Source organism: Triticum aestivum, chromosome 6A (genome assembly GCF_018294505.1).
Source record: "Triticum aestivum cultivar Chinese Spring chromosome 6A, IWGSC CS RefSeq v2.1, whole genome shotgun sequence".
Taxonomy (NCBI): Eukaryota; Viridiplantae; Streptophyta; class Magnoliopsida; order Poales; family Poaceae; genus Triticum; species Triticum aestivum.
In genome coordinates, this window is record NC_057809.1 from 369,921,992 (window position 1) to 369,945,388 (window position 23,397).

Here is a 23,397-nt window from a genome sequence, read left to right on the forward strand (position 1 = left end):
CAGCCTCGGCTTCAACTACTAGCGGTGGAGGGCGTTGCGGTTGAGGTTGCGGTGGACAACGACGTCGGGGTATCGGCTCCGGCATGATGCATAAGGGCGACGGTTGATGGGTGAGATGGGGTGGCGGATGGAGGAGGCCGTGGTTTCGCGGCTGGTGGAGAGGTAGTTTTGGTGCCCATGGAGTATGAATCGGGAATCAGACGCGGGGCAGTTAGCGAGGGGAGCTAAGGGAGAACCATGTTTCGGTCTGGGATGCACTTGTTTTTGTTTTTTTGAACAGATCAGACACACTTGTTGAAATTTGGGGAAAGTACAAACTTTGCCCCCCACTTAAATTTAGGACCTACCGCCGGTCGTGGGTAGGATGGTAATCCCAGGTGTCCCAAATAGTGGGCTGGAGCGATTTCGGCCGCACGCATGTGCGCTTAGGCGGCCATTGTGTATGAATGTTTTCGGAGGCGGTTGTGTGACGTCTAGATGAAGCTACAACCCTACCCCGGTTTAGATGTGACACCCCGAGTCCGATGCGCCAGGTGTCTTCTAGTTATTCACCGTCGTTGCCATGTCTTTCGCTTGCTTGTTGCATCTTGCCATGTCATCATGTGCATTGCATCATCATGTTTCCAAAACTTGCATCCGTCCCGGTGTCTGTTCTGAGCCCAGACACACTTGCACGCGCCCGTGGCACGTCCGAAATAATATTTTATAAGTGGCTGGAAAATGTTCTCGGAATGGGTGGAAAGTTGTCATGCGGTGTTGTTATAGTGTAGATAGGCCGCCTGCCAAGTTTCATCGCATTCAGAGTCCGTTTGATGCCCCAATAGATAACTATAGCGACAATATAGTCGGTCAAGTCATCGAACGTTTTCGGTCTCCGAAAACTGTTGCCGGGCTTTTCCTCTCTTTCCTCCCTAGACCGTCTACACAGTCCCTTACCTACCACCAGGCCCAACCTAACCTCTCTCGTCAGCCTGCGGCCCTCCTCGCGCGCGTGTCCGAAAGCTGTCTCGGAGCCGACCCGGGCAGTCGTCACCGTTAGATCCGGATCATCCCCAAACATCTATAAAACATCTCTGTTTTCTTAATTGGATTTCCTAACCTATATTTTTCTCCGCCGTCCGTTTACGATCGTAGGGACGTGATATCCCCTAACCTAAATTCATTTGATATAAATATTAGTCTAACCCTAGATCCTAGGGACTTGTCCCATCCACCAAATCCCCTCACCTACCGCCGCCACTCTCTTCCTTGGGATCGCTCCCGATCCAAAAATCCACCAGCCAACCACTTCTCCTCGATCCAAATCCTTGTTTTCCGCGGATGCTCGCGCCTCCACCTGATCCCTCATGTCCAATCCCCGTGCATCTTCCTCCCTCCTGCCTGTGCCCGTGGGGCTTGCCTCGAGTGCCGCTGCAAGCAGCAGCGGCACCCTCGTCCCTGACCGCGACCGTCACCGGTGACCAGCAGCTCGCCAAAGCCAGCAGATGAGCGCCTCCCTTCTTCTCTTCTTCGTTCTTCCCTTGCTCTACCCGTCCCCTGATCTCTCTCCCTCATTCTTTCATACATGACTCCTCCTGAGCACCATGGACAGGAGCCCCGCCATGGATCTGCAAGCCTGCGGCTGCGTTGACCCTGAGCCTCCACATCGTCGCCCTGCACCAGCCGCCCCTTTTCCATCTCAGCTGGGTCCGCCGCCGCCAAGTTCTTGCCGGGAGTGACGCTGCCTGGATCCGGCTGTCTTCGCATCATCCGCGCCCCTGCCTCGCCATGGACGCGCCTCACTCCTGTCAGAGCCCCACGACCCCGCGCCAAGTCCCTCGCCGTCACCTCTGCTTCGTCCGGTTCGAGTGAACAAGCGAGCGTTGCCGCCCCCCTGCGTAGACCTGTTCCAACGCCCGCGTCGTGCCATGGACCGTTTCGCCCAGACCCCGTCGCTGCCAGCACCATCGCCACCCTGCTTCCCCTGCATCCCCTCCGCTTCAGGACGAGCAACGCTCCACAGCGCTTGACTGTGCGTTGACCACGCCCTGCCTTGCTTCGATCTGCCTGCGTGGCCCAGCGCCAAGGCCCGACTCCCTGGGGCCCAATGTGAGGAAGCCCATCTCCTGTTTGCTCGTGTGCAGCCCAGTTCGGGCCAGTTTCGGCCCATAGACCTTTTTTCCGTGCTGCGATTTTAGGATTATCCAGAGGCTACAGTTTTGCAGAAAACTCCTTGCACTTCATGGATATTAAAACTCAACAACCGTGCATGTTATGTAAAAATTGTAAACATGTAATTTGCTTAGAATTTCATCTAGTTTCATAATTTGCCACTTTCATCCATGTTTAAAATTTTTAAATTGTTGTTTGCATTTAATTTGCTTAATGACATGTTAAAATGGTTTATTTCATAACTAAATAACCGTAGCTCCAAATTTAATAAAAAATATATGTAAATGGGGTAGAAAAATGCGTAGTGTAACATGGTGCACTCATCTTGCATCTTTAACAACTCTAAAATATGGTTTAGGGCAGAATAGTACCAAATCCGTAAATATGCACATGAGGATTTTTTCGGACTTGTTGCTTGTTGTTCTGGCCTCATTTAAACTTGCCTAGATTGGTAGTTTTATTATGCTTCACCTCTTGCCATGTTTAACAACATTTAATATTGTTGAGTACATAACCGAGAGAGAAATAAATAGTTGATGTGGTGTTTCGTCAATATGCAACTCGTTGCATATTGAGCTCCACTTAATTTGTAGTTTTGTTTGTGCATTTTCCCATTTTGCCACGCCTCATTAAACCGGACATGTACCATACTTGATTGTGCATCATGCCATGTTTATGTGATGGTTGTTTACTATGTTGCTTGCTTCTTTCCGGGTTGCTTCTCTCGTTAGCTTCGGTTTCGTTCTAGAGTTGTGAGGATTCGTTCGACTACGTCAATTTGCCTTCTTCATGTACTCGTTCTTCTTCCTTGCGGGATCTCAGGCAAGATGTCCATACCGTCGAAATCACTTCTATATTTGCTTGCTAGTTGTTCGCTGTATCGCTATGTCGCGCTACCTACCACTTGTTATATCATGCCTTCCATATTGCCATGTCAAGCCTCTAACCGACCTTCCTAGCAAACCGTTGTTTGGCTAAGTTACCGGTTTTGCTCAGCCCCTCTTATAGCATTGTTAGTTGCAGGTGAAGTTCAAGATTGTTCCATGTTGGGACATGGATTTGTTGGGATATCACAATACCTCTTATTTTAATTAATGGATCTATATGCCTGGTGTTTTGTTCCACTCTTGCCGCCCTAGTTTCCGTCATACCGGTGTTATGTTCCTTGATTTTGCGTTCCTTACACGGTTGGGTGTTATGGGAACCTCTTGACAGTTTGCTTAGAATAAAACTCCTCCAGCAAGGCCCAACCTTGGTTTTACATTTGCCTAACAACCTATACCTTTCCCTTGGGAGTAATTAACCTGAGGGTCATCTTTATTTTAACCCCACCGGGCCAGTGCTTGTCTAAGTGTTGGTCCGAACTAGAGTCCTTTGCAGCGCCACCTCGGGGAAACTTCAGGGCTGGTTTTAGTTGTCACTACAAAAAAAGACACATCCGTGACATTTTGGGCTGAACGAAATTTGTTTCTGTCATACATATGACACTTCTATGACGATAATTGTGACAAAACCCGGTATCATCATAGATGTGGTGGGCTCCTACTTCTATGACAAAAAATCATGACAGAAAATGGGCTTTTCGTCCTGGGCGGGCCGGAGACGCAGCTGCATGACATTCTTTGGGCCGTCCATGACGGAAAAAACCATGGTAGAAGTGAGGGGGAGGAAAATTTTGGGGAGTTCCCGGTTATGGTGGGAGGTCGGGGGCCGAGCGATGCGCATTTCTCTCATACACTTACGCGCGTGTGTGCTAGGCGTTGGCTCTAACTGAACCCGAGCAAGGCGTTGGGCTCTAACTGAACCTGAGCGATTGCACTGCAGGCTACGCGTTACTGAACCCGAGCGATCGATCGATGGCTGTTAACTGAACCCAATCGAGCGATTCCTTGGCTACTGCTGCTAACCGAAGCCGATCGATGGGATGAACAGTGAGCGTTGCGGGGGGGTTTGGATGAATAGCGAGCGGTGGCGTTGCCTCTGGATGAACAGGACCCCGTGGTGTGGTGGAGGGCTGGATGAACAGTAGACGCTGGAGGGGTGCCCGTGGAGGGGTGGATGAACAAGACCCCGTGGTGTGGAGGGCTGGATGAACAGTAGACGGTGGAGGGGTTGTTGAACAGTAGCCGGTGGAGTAGCGCGCGGTGGAGGCTGGATGAACAGGAGCCCATGGAGGCTGGAGGAGGTCGACGGTGGATGAACAGTAGCTCGTGGAGGCTGGAGGGGGTCGACAGTGGAGATGAACAATATCCCGTGGAGTCCCGTTTTGCAGTACGCCACACCCCTCCCGATGAACAGGACCCCCGTTTCGACCGTAGCGCTCCAACACAAGTCCGTTTCCTCCGTTTTGTGGTACGCCACACCCCTCCCGATCAACAAGACCCCCGTTTCGACCGTAGGAGGTCCGTTTCCTCCGTTTTGCAGTACGCCACACCCCTCCCAATCAACAAGACCCCCGTTTCGACCATAGGAGGTCCATTTCCTCCGTTTTGCGGTACGCCACACCCCTCCCGATCAACAGGACCCCCGTTTCGACCGTAGGAGGTCCGTTTCCTCCGTTACGCGGTACACCAGGCCTTGTTTCCATCGCCTCTTCCGTCCAAGCCCTCCCGATGAACACGACCACGCATTCCGTTCCGACCCATGAACACGACGACGCTGCTGTTTCTCCGTTCCAACCCAGCCATGTACACGAGCCCTCACCGTACGTATGCGCGAGTAGGCGTTCGAGACCCCGCCCGTATGTACACATATGTGGCCGTATTTTCTTTGTTGCACCCTGGCCGCTGTACGTACGTGTACATGCTACGTGCACGCCTCTACTACGACACGTGCGCGCCTCTACTATGACACATGCACGCCTCTACATCCACCAGTATATATGTACGTACATGTTCGCGACCAGAATGACAACGCTACGTACGCTTCGACCAGGTGGGTCCCGACTGTCAGGAACTTCCTTGCGTGCAAAGGTGTAGCTGGTAGGTCCCAGCAGTCAGGGGGAAACATTTTTTTCGCGAAATACGGTGGCCCATCCGGTGGGTCGCTGCTGTTAGGTGGAGGAATCATTATTTTCCGCGTAATAAGGAGGCACTTCCTTGCTACCGCCATAGACACAACTGTCAGCCTCTCCACGTACAGTCCACGTCCGATGGAAGTCGTTCCTTGACCATGTTGACCATGCCGCGCCGAGAGCACCAGGGCGGTGGACGACGGCGAGGCCTAGGAAGGGGACGATGGGGAGCCGGGGAAGACGCGGCAGTGGAAGCCCGCGCGCGCGGAGAGGAGTACGAGGGTTCACTGGTTCGGCTGCGGTGTGAGGTTGCCGTCGCCGCAGGGCCTGGCCAGTAGTGGGAATAGTAGGGGGCGATGAGGCCTCCACGGCAGCACAGCCGGCCACGGGAGGCAGGAGCATGCGGCACGACCGGCGCTGCTTTGGGCGGCTGGAGCAAGAAGACCAGAGGTTGAAGAAGCACTACGACTGTTGGATGGACATCGTACGGTTAGTGGAGCTAGAATCGTTCATATTGACTAAAGTTGACAAAGGCCCCCGTCCCAGTCAACTTAGTAGGCCCACAAGTCAGCCTCCCACCATGGTGGGTCCCGGCTAGCAGGGGAAGTATTCATTTTTTTGTGCGTAATAAGGAGGCACTTCCGATGGGTCCGAGCTGACAGCGGGGGGAATGTTTTTTCGCTAAATACGCTGGCCCGTCCGGTGGGTCCGAGCAGTCAGGGGGAAACGTTTTTTCGTGAAAGAAGGTGGCCCGTCCGGTGGGTCCCTGTTGTAAGGTGGAGGAATAATTATTTTGCACGTAATAAGGAGGCACTTCCTTGCGGCCGCCTGGACCCAGCTGTCAGCCTCTCCACGTATAGTACTCTTCCGATGAAAGTCGGTCGTTGACCATGTTGACCACGCCGCGCCGAGAGCACCAGGGCGGTGGCCTGGACGACGGCGAGGCCTAGGAAGGGGACGACGCGGAGCCGGGGAAGACGCAGCAGTGGAAGCCCGCGCGAAGAGGAGTACGAGGGTTCACTGGTTCGGCTGCGGTGTGAGGCTGTCGTCGCCGTAGAATAACAGGGGGTGTGGGTGAGTGGAGGGATGTCCTGGCCAGCGGTGGGAGCAGTAGGGGGCGGTGAGGCCTCCGCCGCATCGCAGCCTGCCACGGGAGGCAGGAGCACGAGGCACGACCGGCGCTGGTTTGGGCGGCTGGAGCAAGAAGACTAGAGGTTGAAGAAGCACTACGGCCGTTGGATGGACATCGTACGGTCATTGGAGCTAGAATCATGCATATTGACTAAGTTGACAAAGCCCTCCGTCCCCATCAACTTAGTAGGCCCACAAGTCAGCCTGCCACTATACTGGGTCCCAGCTAACAGGGGGAGTATTCATTTTTTTGTGTGTAATAAGGAGGCACTTCCTTGCGTGCGAAGATATAGCTGGTGGGTCCAAGCTGTCAGCGGCGGTAACGTTTTTTTTGCGAAATACAGAGGCCCTTTCGATGGGTCCAAGATGTCAGGTGGAGGAATCATTATTTTGCGCGTAATAAGGAGGCATTTCCTTGCGTGCGCACGTGGACCCAGCTATCGGCCTCTCCACCTAAAGTCCACTTCAGATGCATGTTGGTCGTTGACCACGTTGACCAGGCCGCGCCGAGAGCACCAGGGTGGTGGACGATGACGAGGCCTAGGAAGGGAACGACACGGAGGCAGGGAAGACTCGGCAGTTGTTTCCCACGCGGAGGGGAGTACGACTGTACGAGGGTTTACTGGTTTGTCTGCCGTCGCCAGAGAATAACAGCAGGTGTGGGTGAGTAGAGGGATGGCTAGGCCAGCGATGGGAGTACAGTGGGGCGGTGAGGCCTGTGCGGCAGCAGAGCCGACCGCGGGGAGGAGGGAGCAGGCAGTCCCGTAGGCGCCTGTTTGAGCGGCTGGAGCAGGAAGATCAGAGATTGAAGAAGCACGATGGCCGTTGGATGGGCATCCAACATCACTGCTTGTGCGTCAACCTTTTTTTAGGAAAGCCTCAAATCTGTGGAAAACAACATACAACCCATCTGCCATTATTTCTAATAATTTACAACCCATTTACTAATTATTAAGGTTTTTTTGGAGCCCATATTCTTTTTGTTAGCATTACAGCCCATATTGTGGCCATGGTTAAAAAATTATACGAAATTTTGCATATTTCGGTGCGGTCTGAACTGTTTTTAATCCCAAAATTTCGACTCACATTCAAACTGATTTTAAAAATAAATGTATATCAATATAAAATCCAACAAATTCTCCATGCATAAAAATTAATGTAATTTAGAATCTCGAAATGAAAAAAAGATATTTGAAACTAATTGCCGGTTTGATGTGTTTTAAAATTGTACAGCCCATTTCTCATTACCGATGGGCCATTTTCTCGGCCAGCCGAATGAAAGCTCTCCTCGTCTTGAAAGATTTCCAGCCCAATAGGCATGACAAAGCGACTTGCTTGGCAAATCACAAAAAAACTGGGGTGTGGCCGTGGACCCAGCTGTTAGCCTCTCCACGTACAGTACTCTTCCGATGGAAGTCGTTCCTTGACCACGTGGACCACGCCGCGCGGAGAGCACCACGGCGGTGGACGACGGCGAGGCCTAGGAAGGGGACGACGCAGCAGTGGAAGCCCACGTGGAGAGGAGTATGAGGGTTCACTGGTTCGGCTGTGGTGTGAGGCTACCGTCGCCGCAGGGCCTGGCCAGCGGTGGGAATAGTAGGGGGCGGTGAGGCCTCCGCGGCAGCACAGCCGGCCAAGGGAGGCAGGAGCATGTGGCACGACCGGCGCTGCTTTGGGCGGCTAGGGCAAGAATACCAGAGGTTGAAGAAGCACTACGACCGTTGGATGGACATCATTGACCACGCCGCGCCGAGAGCACCAGGGCGGTGGACGACGGCGAGGCCTATGAAGGGAACAACACGGAGCCGAGGAAGACACGACAGTGGCTGCCCACGCGGTGGAGAGTACGAGGGTTGACTGGTTCGGCTGCCGCCGCCGGAAAATAACAGGAGGTGTGGGTGAGTAGAGGGATAGACATGCCAGGGATGCGAATATGATGGGGCCATGAGTCCTTCCCGGCAGCACTGCCGGCCACGGGAGGCGGGAGCAGGCGGTTTCGACAACGCTGGTTTGGGCGGCTGGGGCAGGAGGATCAGAGACTGAAGAAGCACGATTGCCGTTAGATTGACATCTAATGGTCTGACGCTGGTAGAGTCGACTATTGACTAAGTTTATTTTTTGAGAAACCTTGTGTACGCATGAACTTAGTAGGCCCACAAGTCAGCCTCCAAATCTGTGGCAGACAACATAAAGCCCATTTGCTATTTTTTATAATTTGCAGCCCATTTGCTAATTCTTAAGTAATTTATTACAGCCCATTTTCTACCTAGGACCATGGTCAAAAAGTCCAGCCTTATTTTGCATATTTCGGTGGAGTCCAAACTGTTGTAATCCCGAAATGATAAACATTTTTTAAGAGCTTAGTGATTTGCCAAAAAATCGTTTTGTTTTTGTAAGCAAATAAGACGTGGGACAAATTTAGTTGGTTTAAGGGAAAACCAGTGGTAAAAAAATCAGTGCTAGGTGGGAAAAAACAACAAAAATAAGTGTCGGCGTTCTGGGAACGAGGGTCCCCAGACTTGCCTGCCTGCGGCCTGCGGCATGACTCAAGGGGGGCCCAGTGCGGCCCATCTTCACCAACACAAACCCAAGACCCTCGCGAGGGGCCAAGCCTCACGGGGCGGACGACGCGGAGCTTCCTCAGGCGCGGCCTCGTCAGGCTGGCTCATGAGGAGGCGGAGAGATCAAGGCGGGGTACCTCATGAGGTGCCCGTGACGCAAGCCATGACGACCGGGGCGCCAGGCGGGTGCCAGCCCGCGCAGTGTCCTCCCTTCCTCTTTGGTGCAACGGGGCAAGGGCAGCCGCGGAGTACCGAGGCATCAGGCAAAGGTTGCCATTTTGGTGCAACGAGACGAAGACCAGGAGGACTACGAGACGGAGGTCACCGTGGAGCCCAAGACGGCGTCATCACCAGAGCTTTGTGCAGGCGAAGACTACTTTTGTCAGGATAGCTGATACTAGCTGTCCCCCTTCAAATTAGCCCGCCATTGTTGGCTCCCTTCCCGCTCGATATTTGGGAAGAGGACCAGGGCCTCTATAAATAGGACCAGCCACCCACAGAGCCAAGAGAGCTGGCCAGGGGGTTGGAAGGATAGAAAAGATCAGAAAGAGAGAGAGAGAGAGAAAGGTGATTGAGCTCCTCCCAGCAGTTCATCGCCCCAGCCAAGAACAGACCCTCGCGAGGCCGTTCTTCCTTGTATTGTTCATCATCATCAGCCCAAGAGGCAATCCACCACACCACACACTGGAGTAGGGTATTACACCACAACGGTGGCCCGAACCAGTATAAACCCTGTGTCTCTTGTCTTGTTCTTTCCATAGTTTAGATCCTAGCAAGGCGGAGAGGTGCAGGTAGGTAGGAGGCGAAATCTCCGCGCGCACCCCAGTGTTCAAACCTCAAGGGTCTGCCGGAACCCGAAATCTGACATTTGGCGCGCCAGGTAGGGGTGTGCCGGAATCCACCTTCTACCGCTTCGCGCCCCGTCGCATCGTCATCACCATGTCCGGCGACCAGGCGGGCGACCCAGATCTGTGGGCGGCGTGGCCCGCCCGCGTAGAGCTGCTTGCCTCGGGCGACCCCGTGCCCCAAGCAGCTCGTGGTCCGCAGGGCGCTGCGGGCCGCGAGTGACGCGGACAGCCTCCGACAGCTCTCACACCGCGGCAGGCGCGGTCGGCAGCAAGGGCCTCCAATCACGCCGCGACCACGACACCGTACACCCGCAGGGAGCAGTCGAACTCGAGGGCCGCGCTCACAGTGGCCCGAGAGCTGCTGCAGTGCAAGCTACTGGAGGGCGGCCACGACGTGCTGCTGGAGCGAGTGGCAGAGCTCCTGGGCTTCGCCGCCTCGGGGGCTCACCCCTTCGCCACCCAGCTCCCATCTCAGGCCCAGGGCGGCCCGCATGGGGGCTCTGCGCGTGCCCGCGGGCTCTGCGCGCGCCCGCGGTCTCCAAGGCTACTCCAATGCCAGCGAAGCTGTCAGCTCCGGACCGGCGGCGGCGCTGCCCCCGCTCCCGGTCCGCGAAGAAGGACTCGACGCGACCCGCGCCCCCAGTGGACAGCCGCTCTTCCACCCCATGGTGGGCGCGTCAGGCAGGACCGCGTGGCATGGGGGCATTACGGCGTGGCATTCGGGATGACGGCGCCGGAGGAATACGTGCCCCTCATGATGGACCGAGGACACCCACATGAGAGCGAACAAGGCTCGCTCCTCAGCCCAAGCTGGGGGGACGAGGTGCCAGAAGCTAAGCCTTTCCGGGAGCCCCGGGACGGTCCCACTGGCCACGATGGCGCCAACGATTATCGGGTACCGCTAATTTTTCAGGAGCAGGCATACGCTAACCATGGATCGCGGGAGGAGCAGGTCGCCAGAGCGAGCAGCTGCCCCGCTCCCACAGTCTCCTGCCCCTCGGGAGGAGGGCGCAGGGGGCTGCAGGAGAAGGGTCGGGATCTAACATCACCACCGCTGGGGAGGTGCCTCAGGGCCTGCCCCCGGCGGAGGACCCGTGGTCGTCGGGGGAACCGCTGGCGACCGCTCTACCCCATCGGCGGCGTCCTGGTTTCCGGTCGTCGTTGATGGCACTAGAGTGTGGCACAAGGCGGGGCCCTCATCTGGCGATATGAAGCAAGGCCAATACCTATGAAGAAGACCCAGTGCCTGTGAAGCTCGCTGCCCCGTGACACTCTCACGTAATAATGAGTGGGGCTGTACACGCCCCGGAGTCTCAGGGGTGCCGGCCTCAGGCCCTGGGGCTCCCTCCCACGCCCAGTGGCAGCACTTAGCTCCGCGCTGGTGAGAAGACGTCCAAGACTAGACTAGGTGCTGGATGCGGCCTTTTGTTTGCTTTCGTCGCTTTTCCCTTTGGTTGCCGCTTTACCCCGTTGGATTCAAGTTGGATTCGAATTTGAGATTTGCGTGTGTTCGGGGAAGGGGTGCTTAGTCTCGTTCGAGCAATTTCTCGCGTTTTGGTTACCGCATCGCCTCAGCTGGCTCCCCTCGCGAGTCCCTCGCGAGCCGGGTCAGGCCTAGCTTGCGCGCAGCCCAGACTGCCGCCGACGTGACCTCTCAGGAGGGTGTTTTACTGCAGATCCTACGAACCCAATCAGGGAACACTCGAAACACCACAACCCCCCGCGGGCTGCCTCAGGGCCAGCACGGGACAAAGGTAAACTAGCCGACCAGCGCGTCGCTTGGGCCAACCACTTGGCGCGGGCGCATGGGCAATGTAGCATCTACTAATACGATGAACAGAAGTTTTACATAAGGGGCTCCCCCTCCAAAATGCTCTCACTGCAATCGGGCCAAAACCTGAGTTCTATTCATGCAGGGTAAGGAAGTAGGAGCGATGCACAATCAGTTGGATGAATCCCCCAATGCGTTCTCAGGAGCACCACCCGAGCCATTGCTGGCGTCGCTAAACTCGCCATCGCTGTCCGCGTCGCCGCCAGCGGCGTCAGGGCCGCTCACCACGCCGCCCTCGTCGGCCGCCACGATCGCGTCGTCATTGTCTGAAGCGAAGGCCCTGATAAGAGTGTCCACATTGTCCTCCACCCAGTGCGCCAGGTCGCCTCGGACGGCCTAGGGGACTGGGGCGATGGCGGCATCAAAATCAAAGTGGGGATCCATGTTCTCGAGGTGGCTGAAGACGCGAGAAAAGGCGCGCCCAAGCAGGGTGCGGCTCCTCTCCTACACCAACCTGTCAGCCCTGACCGACCGTGCCTCCAGCTGTGTCACCACGTTAGTGAAGAATTGAAGATTGCCAGCATAGTTGACTGCGTGCGGCTCGCCAATAGCCGCCTCGCAGATGTTGCCCAAGGCTGTGTTGGCTCTCTCCCGGAGCGTGGCAAGCATGGGGCCGTGCTCATGCTCCAGGATCCGCCGCTGACGGATCTCGTCTGCGTTCTGGCCCGCGACGACATCAGCCTCCTCCACCCGCTGGCGGAGAAGGAGCACCTCGGCCTGGGAAGCGGTTAACTCACCTTGCGCCACCTCAAGAGTGGCCCGGAAAGCGTCGGCCCGCCGCGTCGCCTCCTCCAGCTTGGCCCTCAAGGCAGCAGTCCTGCCTTCAGCTTCGGCCCGGATCAACCCCAACTTCTCGTCGAACTCGTGCTCGAGGTTCAAATGCGCCATCGCCACTCGACGTCCGACCTCCTCCGCCTGCGTCACCAAGCGCTCCCTCGTCTCCAGACGCTCGTACTCACGGGTGCGTTCGGCGGCTTCCAGCGTCAGCGCCTCCTCATGCTTCTGGAGCTCTGCTGAGTCGCCGGAGGCCACCTTCATTGACGCGAGAGCTGCCTCGCGCAGCTCCACCTGCTCCTCCAGTGAGTGGCACCAGGCAAGGAGCTCCCGAGCCCGCTCCTCCGCCGCCATTCGCCGCCGGTCAGCTTCCCGAGCCTCCTCAGCGGCCCAAGATCGGGCCTCCCGAGAGGACACCAGCAACGCCTTGGCCTCTGCGTCGTCAAGATCGCGCTGACGGTGCGCAAGGGCGATGGCACCCTCCAGCTCACGCCTCTCTGCAGCCAGACGCATGCCCTCAGTCTCAAGGCGTGCGTCTTCATTGGCAAGCTCCTCTCCAAGTAGGCTTACCGCGTCAGCCGCCCTTCGAAGGAATCCTTGGCGGAGAGCGCGACGCTCCCGAGCATGCTCAAGCACATCCTCCACACCATCATCTGCCCCAAGCAAGCGCCGGGGGCCGCGAGCCAGCACTCCCCCTCCGGGCTGGGGGCTGGCACCCTCGCGACGGCCGAGCACGCCGCGTCAGAAGCCCGGCCGGGGGCCAGCCCGTCCCTAGGTGAAGAGCGCAGGAAGCGCCTCAGCCAATCGCAGTCCATGACCAGGCGAGAAGCCCACGGCAGGCTGGCTATGCCACGAGAAGGCCCGCGAAGGATCATGAGGTGCGCGGGGCCGCGGTACGCCTGGGGACGGTTCGCCTCGTCAGTCGCCCTCACCACAAGGGCTCCACTACTTGGAGCGCTTGAGGACGGTGGAGGGGGCGAAGCCAAGGGGGACGGCTCCTCAGCCGTCTCCGCAAGGTCGGCTGGAAGGGGCCTGCGGAGCAAGAGTCAGTAAGAGCAACAGAAGGATCGGGAGCTGGGAAAGGAGAAGGCTTACTCATCAGTGGCGAAGTACTTCCTACGCTTCAGCAGGCGACAAGGGTAATCATCGCCCAGGGCCTCCCTTCTCTTCTGGAGGGCCTGAAAGTCCATGCGGAAGCGGCCTAAGAGTCGGGCACAGGGATCAACCTGCGACGAAGATGGAGCGTCAAGGCGATCTGCGTCAGGGGCGCCTGCCTGGCGTGCGCCGCCAATCGCCTCACCAAGAGAAGCCGCCGAAGCCTCGGTGGCCTCGGTCGTAGGCGCAGAGGGCAGCTGCTTGTCACCCTCAGCCTAGGCGGCACGGGCCCCGATAACTGCTTCCTCATGAGCCTCGCCCGGTGCTGTCACCCCGCTGGGAGCCCCCTCGGCCTCCGGCGCCTCGTGCCTCCCTGCTCCGCCACTTGAGGAAGAGCCGCCTTGGCCGACTGGAAGGGTGGCCACCATCACTGGGTTCTCGCGAGGCCCCTGGAGGCCGGCGGGGCGCGGCCCCCACTCATCGAAGATAGGCATCTGCCTCACCAAATCGCCCCCGCTCTGGCAGAGGTACAGCAAGGCCCCTCCCTGCTGGATACTGCCAGGGTTGGGGTCCCCCGTCAGGGTCAAGAGCGCCATCCTCAGCACTTCAGGCGTCAGGTCCTCTTCCTGGAGCCTCATACGATCATCGCGCCCACTGAAGGCCCACATCCGGCGGGAGTGGCGCTGGAGAGGAGTTACGCGGCGTAGCAGGAACCCCTTCACCACCTTGGGCGCTGTCGCGCCAAGCGACCTCAAGAACGCGAAGCGGTGCCAGACGAAGACGAGCCGGGGCTCTCAAGCGTCTCCTGGCCCCAGCCCGAATTGGGGACAGTAGGCGAAGTTGGCTCCGACAGCAGGGGGCTGGGCACCCCAGCATCCACATACAGCCACCACTCGCGGAACCCAGCCACGGGCGGAGGGAGCTTGAAGTCAATCCCAGAGGCCGCCTTCTCAGGCGCGGCAACGAAGCTCACACACGCCCATCATTGGGTAGGGTCAACAAGGCGTAGCGAGAAGAAGTGGCGCAGCAAGGCAACCGAAGGAAGGATGCCCATCATAGCCTCGCAAACAAAGGCGAAGACCGAAAGGAGAGTGATGGATTCAGGAACCAGATGCATCATGTGGATCTGATAATGGAGAGCACGACATTGAAGAAATTAGAAAAGGGAGGAACCAGACCCGCCCACAGGGCGTCGGCAAAATACGGGACCTCGGTGGCTATCCTGCCGATGGAGAAGTGGGACGCGGGCCATGCCGTCGTCCTCCCACATTCATTGAAGACGGTGGCCAGAGCCAAGCTGACCTTGCCCAAGCCCTCGGCGGGGCCGCCAACGGCGGCGGGCAAGGCGGAGACATGGGTTTCTCCCCTCTTCCCTTCTTCGTCGAATCCATGGCGATGGGAAGGGGGGGGGAAGGTTCAAGATTGAGTTGAAAACAGAAACCAGAGTTCGAGCGGAGGAAGGACAGAGGGCGCTCGAGCAACCAAACAGGAGAACGGCTGTGTACGACTACGGGTCCGCCTAGCATGGCGCAAAATAAGGAGGGCGTGGGGGAACAGTGCCGCTCACGTCCAATCAACCGCCACGCGGTGCCCAAGGCCGCAGGCTGTTAGAGCCCGCGGCGCTTCGCTCTTGCCCTTCCGCCTCCCTGCATGGCCAAGTCCGGGCACGCCTTGGGCCCGGGGGCTACTGTCGGCGTTCTGGGAACGGGGGTCCCCAGACTTGCTTGCCTGCGGCTTGCGACGTGACTCAAAGGGGGGCCCAGCGCGGCCCATCTTCACCAACACAAACCCAAGACCCTCGCGAGGGGCCAAGCCTCGTGGGGCGGACGATGCGGAGCTTCCTCAGGCGCGGCCTCGTCAGGCTGGCTCACGAGGAGGCGGAGAGATCAAGGCGGGGTACCTCACGAGGTCCCCGTGACGCAAGCCATGACGACCGGGGGCGCCAGGCGGGTGCCAGCCCGCGCAGTGTCCTCCCTTCCTCTTTGGTGCAAAGGGGGCAAGCGCAGCCGCAGAGTACCGAGGCATCAGGCAAAGGTTGCCATTTCGGCGCAACGAGACCAAGACCAGGAGGACTACGAGACGGAGGTCACCATGGATCCCAAGACGGTGTCATCACCAGAGCTTTGTGCAGGCGAAGACTACTTTTGTCAGGATAGCTGATACTAGTTGTCCCGCTTCAAATTAGCCCGCCATTGTTGGCTCCCTTCTTGCTCGATATTTGGGAAGAGGACCAGGGCCTCTATAAATAGGACCAGCCACCCACAGAGCCAAGAGAGTTGGCCGGGGGGTTGGAAGGATAGAGAAGATCAGAAAGAGAGAGAGAGAGAAAGGTGACTGAGCTCCTCCCAGCAGTTCATTGCCCCAGCCAAGAACAAACCCTCGCGAGGCCGTTCTTCCTTGTATTGTTCATCATCATCAGCCCAAGAGGCAATCCACCACACCACACACTGGAGTAGGGTCTTACACCACAACGGTGGCCCGAACCAGTATAAACCCTGTGTCTCTTGTGTTGTTATTTCCATAGTTTAAATCCTAGCAAGGCGGAGAGGTGCAGGTAGGTAGGAGGCGAAATCTCCGCGCGCACCCCAGTGTTCGAACCTCAAGGGTCTGCCGGAACCCGAAATCCGACAATAAGGATGTAAATATGAAAAGGGAACTTTATGTGTTTTCAATATAATGATACGTGTATACGAACTAGTAAAACTATAGGTAGAGCTTAGAAAACGGATGTAGGACATGCATTTCAAGAGGAAAATAGAACTGGGTTGTGTGTTTGATTCAGTAAAAAAAACTGCCTGCGGATGTTGTAAGACAAAATATAACTAACGCTGGTGGCCCAGAGGCCAGTAGATACCTGCTGGATCTTTGTGCCCCGTTGTCGTCATGGGCTGGGCCTGTTGAAAACAAAACAACCCTAGCAATCTACAGCCCAGTTGAAACTTGCTCGACCTGAAAAAACAATATACGTGCTCAATAAATGAGAGAATTCTGCAAGTACAGACTGATAACTGGGATGCAGCATGGATACTGTTTTTTTATCGTGATAATAAGTGCATGCACTTGTTTCGACAAAAATGGAGAACTGGGAATTCGAACGGCGGGTGCTTATGCTACCCATCAAATAAAAATTAGGTGCCTGAAAATTCGTTTCGAAAAAAATGATTCAAGTTTATATCCACATCGACCCTCGGCATGATGGTTGGAAGCAAATGCAAGTTCATACCAAAATATCATTAACAACAATACCAACTTGCAGATGACAAGGTAGTACAACTACCAATACCAAACTAACTTATAATCTTTTTACTCCTGGCCCTAGTGTTCGTCTTGTAGAAAATCTTGCAGAGGACCAGCTCCCGCTCCTTCTCTTGCTCCAGGTCCCCGAGGTGGTACTGGTGCATCACCCAGTTGGTCCTCTACTGGTCGAAGTTCTTGTTGGTGTGCAGCACCAGAACCTTTTTTGCTGCCCGTCTGCCGGTCTTGTGCCACATCGCGTGCATGCCGCACTCCGACTGTATATTGCGACGCGTCCACGCGCCCCTTTTGAATGCCCTGGAATTGCGCTGGAAGAAATGCTTCCTTAGGCCACTCAGTGTGATACCTGCAATATTGTGGAATACATGTTTTAGTGTACCTAGTTGGCATTTTCATAACATCTTTGGCATGTTGCAGTCACTTGTTTCACTTTTTATTAACTGTCAAATTGTAATTGCTTCACCAGGTCTGCGTGTAAAAAGAAAAATAGAGCTATAAACAAAGGAATATGTTTGTGCAAGTAGACGGCCGATCGGTGTCTTACCTGGAAGTTTCTCAGGTTGGGTGTAACATATGTCATGCTCGCTGTCGATGGTTGGTATGAACAAATCGATGAGAGACTGAAATCTCGCGCTATCAGCACTCACTTTGGCCTCAAGTTTCTCAGGTTGGGACAATCCTTCTTCGACTTGCTTCGGTAATTCCAGAATACTGGAACACGCCGCCGGGATTCTTGTGTCACCTCACGCGCCACATGTTGTCACGTCAATTCAATGTGTGGACATGATGAATAATTTGACCGACATATACTAGTACTGCTACTGTACTACTTACTAGTCGTATTTAGTGTCACAATTTATACATAGGTTTAACTAACAAGTACGCTCTTGAACCATTCTGCACAGCATCTCCATCATCATTATCAGTACATCCTACACAGGTGAGTTAGGATGCACTTGATCCTAGGAAGGTATCTATCCTTCAAACCAGAGGAGTGCTTCAAACTAACAACAGTACATAATATCCAACAAAAGAGGGTCGTGCTACAACAGCAGAATACATGGCTCAGTCTAGATATCAGCACGAATCAAGTTGTGCATATTTGCTGTTGGCATGAACCACATCGCCGCATGTCGGGTTTGCAAAAGCCATCCATCGCATGGAAGCTTGATGCCTTCCACACACTGAAGATCATCTGGCAACAAGCTGTGTCGACGAATCTCTGGATATGGTGATTCATGAAACCCGTGGTATGATGTGTAAACACAGCCCCCCTCACGAATGGAAGTTGCATAGCACAGTAATCATCGCCGGTGATATGATCGATGATTGGTTGGATGATCGGATAATTGAGCCCGAGGAACAAGGAGTGGTTGCCGAGGCTGTAAACCCGCCTCCAGTTGAATATGCCTGGCCCAATGGAGCTGGGATCTTTTTCGAACATGAAGCAGCCATAGCCATTAATGTCACGAACGCCCCACGCATTGTACTGCATGTGGTTTGATGTAATGGTTTGGTCAATTTGGTACGTGCGAATGAGCATCAAATGACCGCCGTTAGCTGAACGAGCGATAAACCACCACCCATCGGCTGGTATGATTCCAGGTCCTGGAATCATGAAGGCCAATGCATTTGCGTCTGCTGCAACAATTCAAATTGGAGACCAAAAGGACAAAAAATAAACAATCATGTTCAGAGTATGTGTGGAATTAAGATTATTATAACAGTGACACATATCATAGACAGAGAATTGCAATGTCGTGGTCATACTCATACCCCAAGTTAAAAAATAAGCCAATGGCTTTCATATTCTAGCAATATGTCATGGTTCAAACATCATGTAACAATGAGAGGAAAACAACTATGACAGCGCCTACTCATATTCTACCATGGCACTTACTACTACTGTTCTCATATCAACTCTAAGCAATAACATGCGTTGTTATAAAAATCTTGTAAACGAGAGTAACATATAGCAATCATGATGTTATGCTCATAATATGTATTCTAACAATCATTAGATGCCAATTGTTCTCCTATCAACTCTAACAATAACATGTGTGGTCATAAAAATCTAGGAAATGAGAGGAACATATAGCAATGATGTGGTTATAGACATGCTATGCATTCTAAATTTGTAACAAATGAACAGGCAGTCGTATTCATAAGGTAAAGATGAGATGAGATAGAACAATTACACGACGATAGATTCCACCAGTATAGGTAGCCAATCTGTGCGTTGACCGCATAAGCGATGCCATCGTGCACTATAGCATCAGACAGAAATGTTTCCTCAACAGGATTGATGATGAGCCATAACCATGTATGGCGACCGGATTCCAGATAGACTAATCCCTTGTTGAACAAGGCAATGAGCTTGTAATCCATGTAGTCTTCTGATGATGTGGGCACTTCGCAGATTACAACTTTCTGCAAACAGAGGTCGATCCAAAAGCTTGACGCGCCTCGTGCATAGTAGGCAGGAGTGTCCGGTGGGCCACGAGGCTCGATGGCGGCGGTATCCAAAGATGGAAGGGTGATCTCTCGCTGGGTGTAGATATCCACGAGACACCATGGACTACCAGATTGGTGGATGAGGACGACCCAGTTGGCCATCATGCCCGCCCAGTAGTGGCCGCGCATGAAGGGCAGGTGGACGGGTAGTGGTAGCATGTCGAGGGGCACCACTGCAACCTCCGTAGGATCGTCAAGTCGGTGTCTGGGCCACCTGCGAGGATCGGGCATCAGCAAGCAGGGTGTCTTGAAAAGAGCCGGCCAGTTGCAGACGAGTAGACGGTACAAAGACACCGAGCATGCGGCCAGACGGACGGTGCTGAGTAGGTCCATACGACTACAGATCTGCTCCAAGAGAACATCGGGGAGGTATTCCAATCACGACTCTGCGTGTTAGTCGGTTCTGCCATTGGGGTTTTCGGTGCCTGCGAGCCAGCGGGGAAGTGGATTTGGGCGGGCGAGCGAAGAAGCTTCTCCTCGTGTGGCCGAGCAGTGAGCGGGGGGATATGGTACGCGCAAGCTACCAAGGAAGATGGCGCGGGCGGGCGAGCAGTGAGCAGGGGTAAATGGTGTGCGGCCGACGATGTGGAAGAGAGAAGGAAGAAGAAGAGAGGAGGAAGAAGAGTGGAAGGCGGGGAACAAAGTGCATTCAATCTCAATTCTACTAGTACTACTACTAGGATATGCCGTCCTTCAGAGTGTAAATAGTTACACCGATGACATGTGGGTCTACCACAATAGGGCCCATATGTCAGTTAATGGAGGACAGAGGTGCGTAGGCGTATTTGCGGAAGCGTGCTCTACTGGCAAACATGATGGCAGTACTGGGTAAGGCTGATTTAGTAACACCAACACGCTGGTTCAACTTATTAATTACGTGTCCCATCTGCTGCAGTGTGTATTGTCACTTCACTGTGAAGACTAGTTGAATAGTTCTCTCTGACCGAGATGGGGAATAAATGGATCGCGAGGACTTCCTTTCTACAGTATCCCTATGCCTCTATGCTCACTTCACTCATTTTGCTCCGTACCTAGTCACTTGTTGAAATCTATAGAAAGACAAATACTCCGTATTTGAGAACAGAGGGAGGCTTTTACTCCGTACTACTCCCTCCGTTCCAAAATAGATGACTCAACTTTGTACTATATTTGGGAACAGAGGGAGTATCACCATATGGAGGGAACAGAGGAAGCTTGAAATATGAACATGTCAATGGGAGGGAGTAAGCCCCATGCATGCAACATGCAACACTCACACGTACACATGGACGCACGCAACACTCACACACCCATGCGGCACACAGCACACGACACAACACACACGCTCACGCTCAAGTGTATAATCGCCGCAAAACTATATATAGTGACCGTAAAGAGCGTACTGTTACATACGTTGACCGCCAGTGTATTTTTCTCGTTTCAAATTAAGCCATATTAATCAGAAAGGACGCAGTATGGACTACTACTACTAGTACTAGTACTGCTTTGATGTGTCCCGTCAGCTCGCCGAACGAGGAGAAGCTTGCTTACTACGCCTCTCCCTCGCCCACGCGCGCGGTGGTTCGCAGGATGAGGAGAGGGTTTTGACTACAACGCCCTCTCCCTCTCCCTCGCCCTCGCTCTCGCAGTGTACGTGCAGCAGTTCAATCAGTGTCAGATTGCCAGAAGCATATTGTAGTGTAGTATCATCATTGTTGGACCTTCCGAAGAGGCGAAGAGCCAAGTGCAAGGTTCACACGAGTACGAACTGTTGAACTTCCCGAAGAGGCAAAGAGCCAGGCGCGAGGTTTTATAGTAGTTGTCATCCTAGTAGGAGTGTACTAGTACAACTATAGCGAACAATGGTACTGTATGATGCCGCCACGTCATGTATATCCAAAGTTGTGCCACCTTTTTTTCTCAAAGAGCGTGTTGGAGCCCGTGCAACAACCACACAAGTTGCACGTAGACATGACACATTTACTATTAATAAATTCTAAAGGACAAATGCAAGTATGCCACACAAGTTCATCTCCAACTCATGTGATAAATTTGTGCACGACTAGTCTACATATATTCACAGCGCTACCGTTCACAATTACCGTACTCCACTTACACATTATAGATGGGCTACATGTCCTCCTCCAGGTTCCAGTCCCAGGTGTTCTTCATGGATGGCACGATCCATAGCGGTGGGCAACGGGAATCATTGTCGCAGCTTTCTAGTCCGTTCCACACGATGGAGACTCATCCAAGCTGAAGCGGCATAAATCAGGGATAGCGTGTCCCAGCATGTCATTCATCCGGCGGTGCGCACTGAAGACACAACCATGCTTCATGAACGGCAGGCCTTCCGTGTCCCCGATGAAAAGCGAGTACTCTCCAAGAGTGTTCCTCGGCACCCACGTAGCATCACGGGGGTCGAACTCGGCGCCGTTCATCTGGTACACGCGGCATCCTAGATCTGGACAAATGGTGACGTACATAGTCAAGGTCCATGCATAATAATGTTGTTCCCAAATGTGGCGGTCAGTAATACTATGCAGCAAATAGTACTACTCCAGTATAGGGGAAGTAAAATAACCGCCTTATTATATATAGCCACTCTTGGCTACATGGATGAGATAGTAAGACATGGAAAAACAAAGATGGTGGCAGCTAGTGGGTTCAAGTATTCAAGGGCCTAGCTAGCTATATGCGTCCTCCAAGGTAAAAAGTACTCCTACTAGTACTACAAAGTATACTACTAGTACAACAATGAAAGAGAAGGCGAGAGGGTTAAAAAATGGAATACCTGGGTAGATGGTGACGGTCCGATCGTGGTAGATTATGTGACCATGTTGCACATCAGTGGTACCATGGGTAATGACTGCTAAGATAGTTGATCCCAATATGCCAAAGTCAGCTACAAGGTTCCAGGTTAGACCAAATCGCGGATGCAAATGCACATCCAGGATCGGCGATCTTATTTTGATCGGGGGATGACTGGTCCCTGCAAAATAATGGAGTACCGTTAGGGATGCAAATGATGGTTTGTGCATTCCGTTTGTAATCTCCCGTACCGTAGGATGTCAACCAGATGAAACAAGTCCCCTGGCTTGTCACCGCGAAGATGCGGCCTAGATGGCGCACGACGTCTTCAAACATGTAGGGGTACAAATCTGCCGCCACCAACATGCGCCAGCCTCTGCCGTTACAGCCTCCTGCATTGATAGCAATACTTATGTCGAACACCGCAATGAGATAGTAATCGTTGTAGCCGTGTCGCTTTGTCGACGGGTCCGCAATTACTATCTTCTTCAATCTCATGTAGGCATCATCATACTTTTTCTTGTCGAGCCAGTCCGGAAGGCCGATCCCAATGGTGGAGAAGGGGTCTACCGGAATGGCCGCACTGCTGTGGATGTTGTGCAAAATCATGGTGGTATCCGGCCGGAGGTATGCAAGCCAATCTTCGTTGGCACCGACCCAGACCTATATATAAGACGGTGGGCAGCGGAGAAATTACGGGATGGAAATGGAATAACTAAGTACTACATGATCAAACTCCATTACTGACCTGCTCATCGGACAAAATCCGACTACCTCTCAACATCGTCAACTCTAGCGGAGTCAACGTGCAACCATGGCGAGGGAGCGGTGGACTGTTCGAAGAATTGTCCCATAGAAGAACCTTCTCCTCGAGGATGCATGGAAGACCAACAAGCATGGCCTTTTCCCAAGCCTGTTTAAGCAGGGTCTTGAAAAAGTTGGTGCAGGAAGCACCGAGTCCTGCGGCGGAGAGGACATCGGAGCGGCGTGCAATTTCTCCTAGAGAATCGTCGTCCAAGGTCTCCCAGCCCCGACGAGGAGGAGAACCGCCTGGCGAATCCATGGGAGCAGTGACGAACTGCCTTCTCTTCGGGGGGAGGGGAACTGGCGAGGAGGAGATAAGAGCGTAGTAACCGCAGGGCCTCGTCCCTTCCAACTGTAGATCGTTCCTCAGTGAAGGGGTGAGGCTATTATTTACTACTCTAAATAATAGCACTAGTAAGAAATTTTTGGCACTAGGTAGTAGTTTTTGGTACCATGGAGTACTAGTACTAGCATTATGGAACGTTATGGGATTGCATTATACTGTAAATAATAGCACTAGTAAGAAATTTTTGGCACTAGGTAGTAGTTTTTGGCATGGATTAAGAAATTTGGGTATGTTTTTGCCATTTTTTGTACACGCCAACTAGTGTCAAAAAACGTCGTACATTA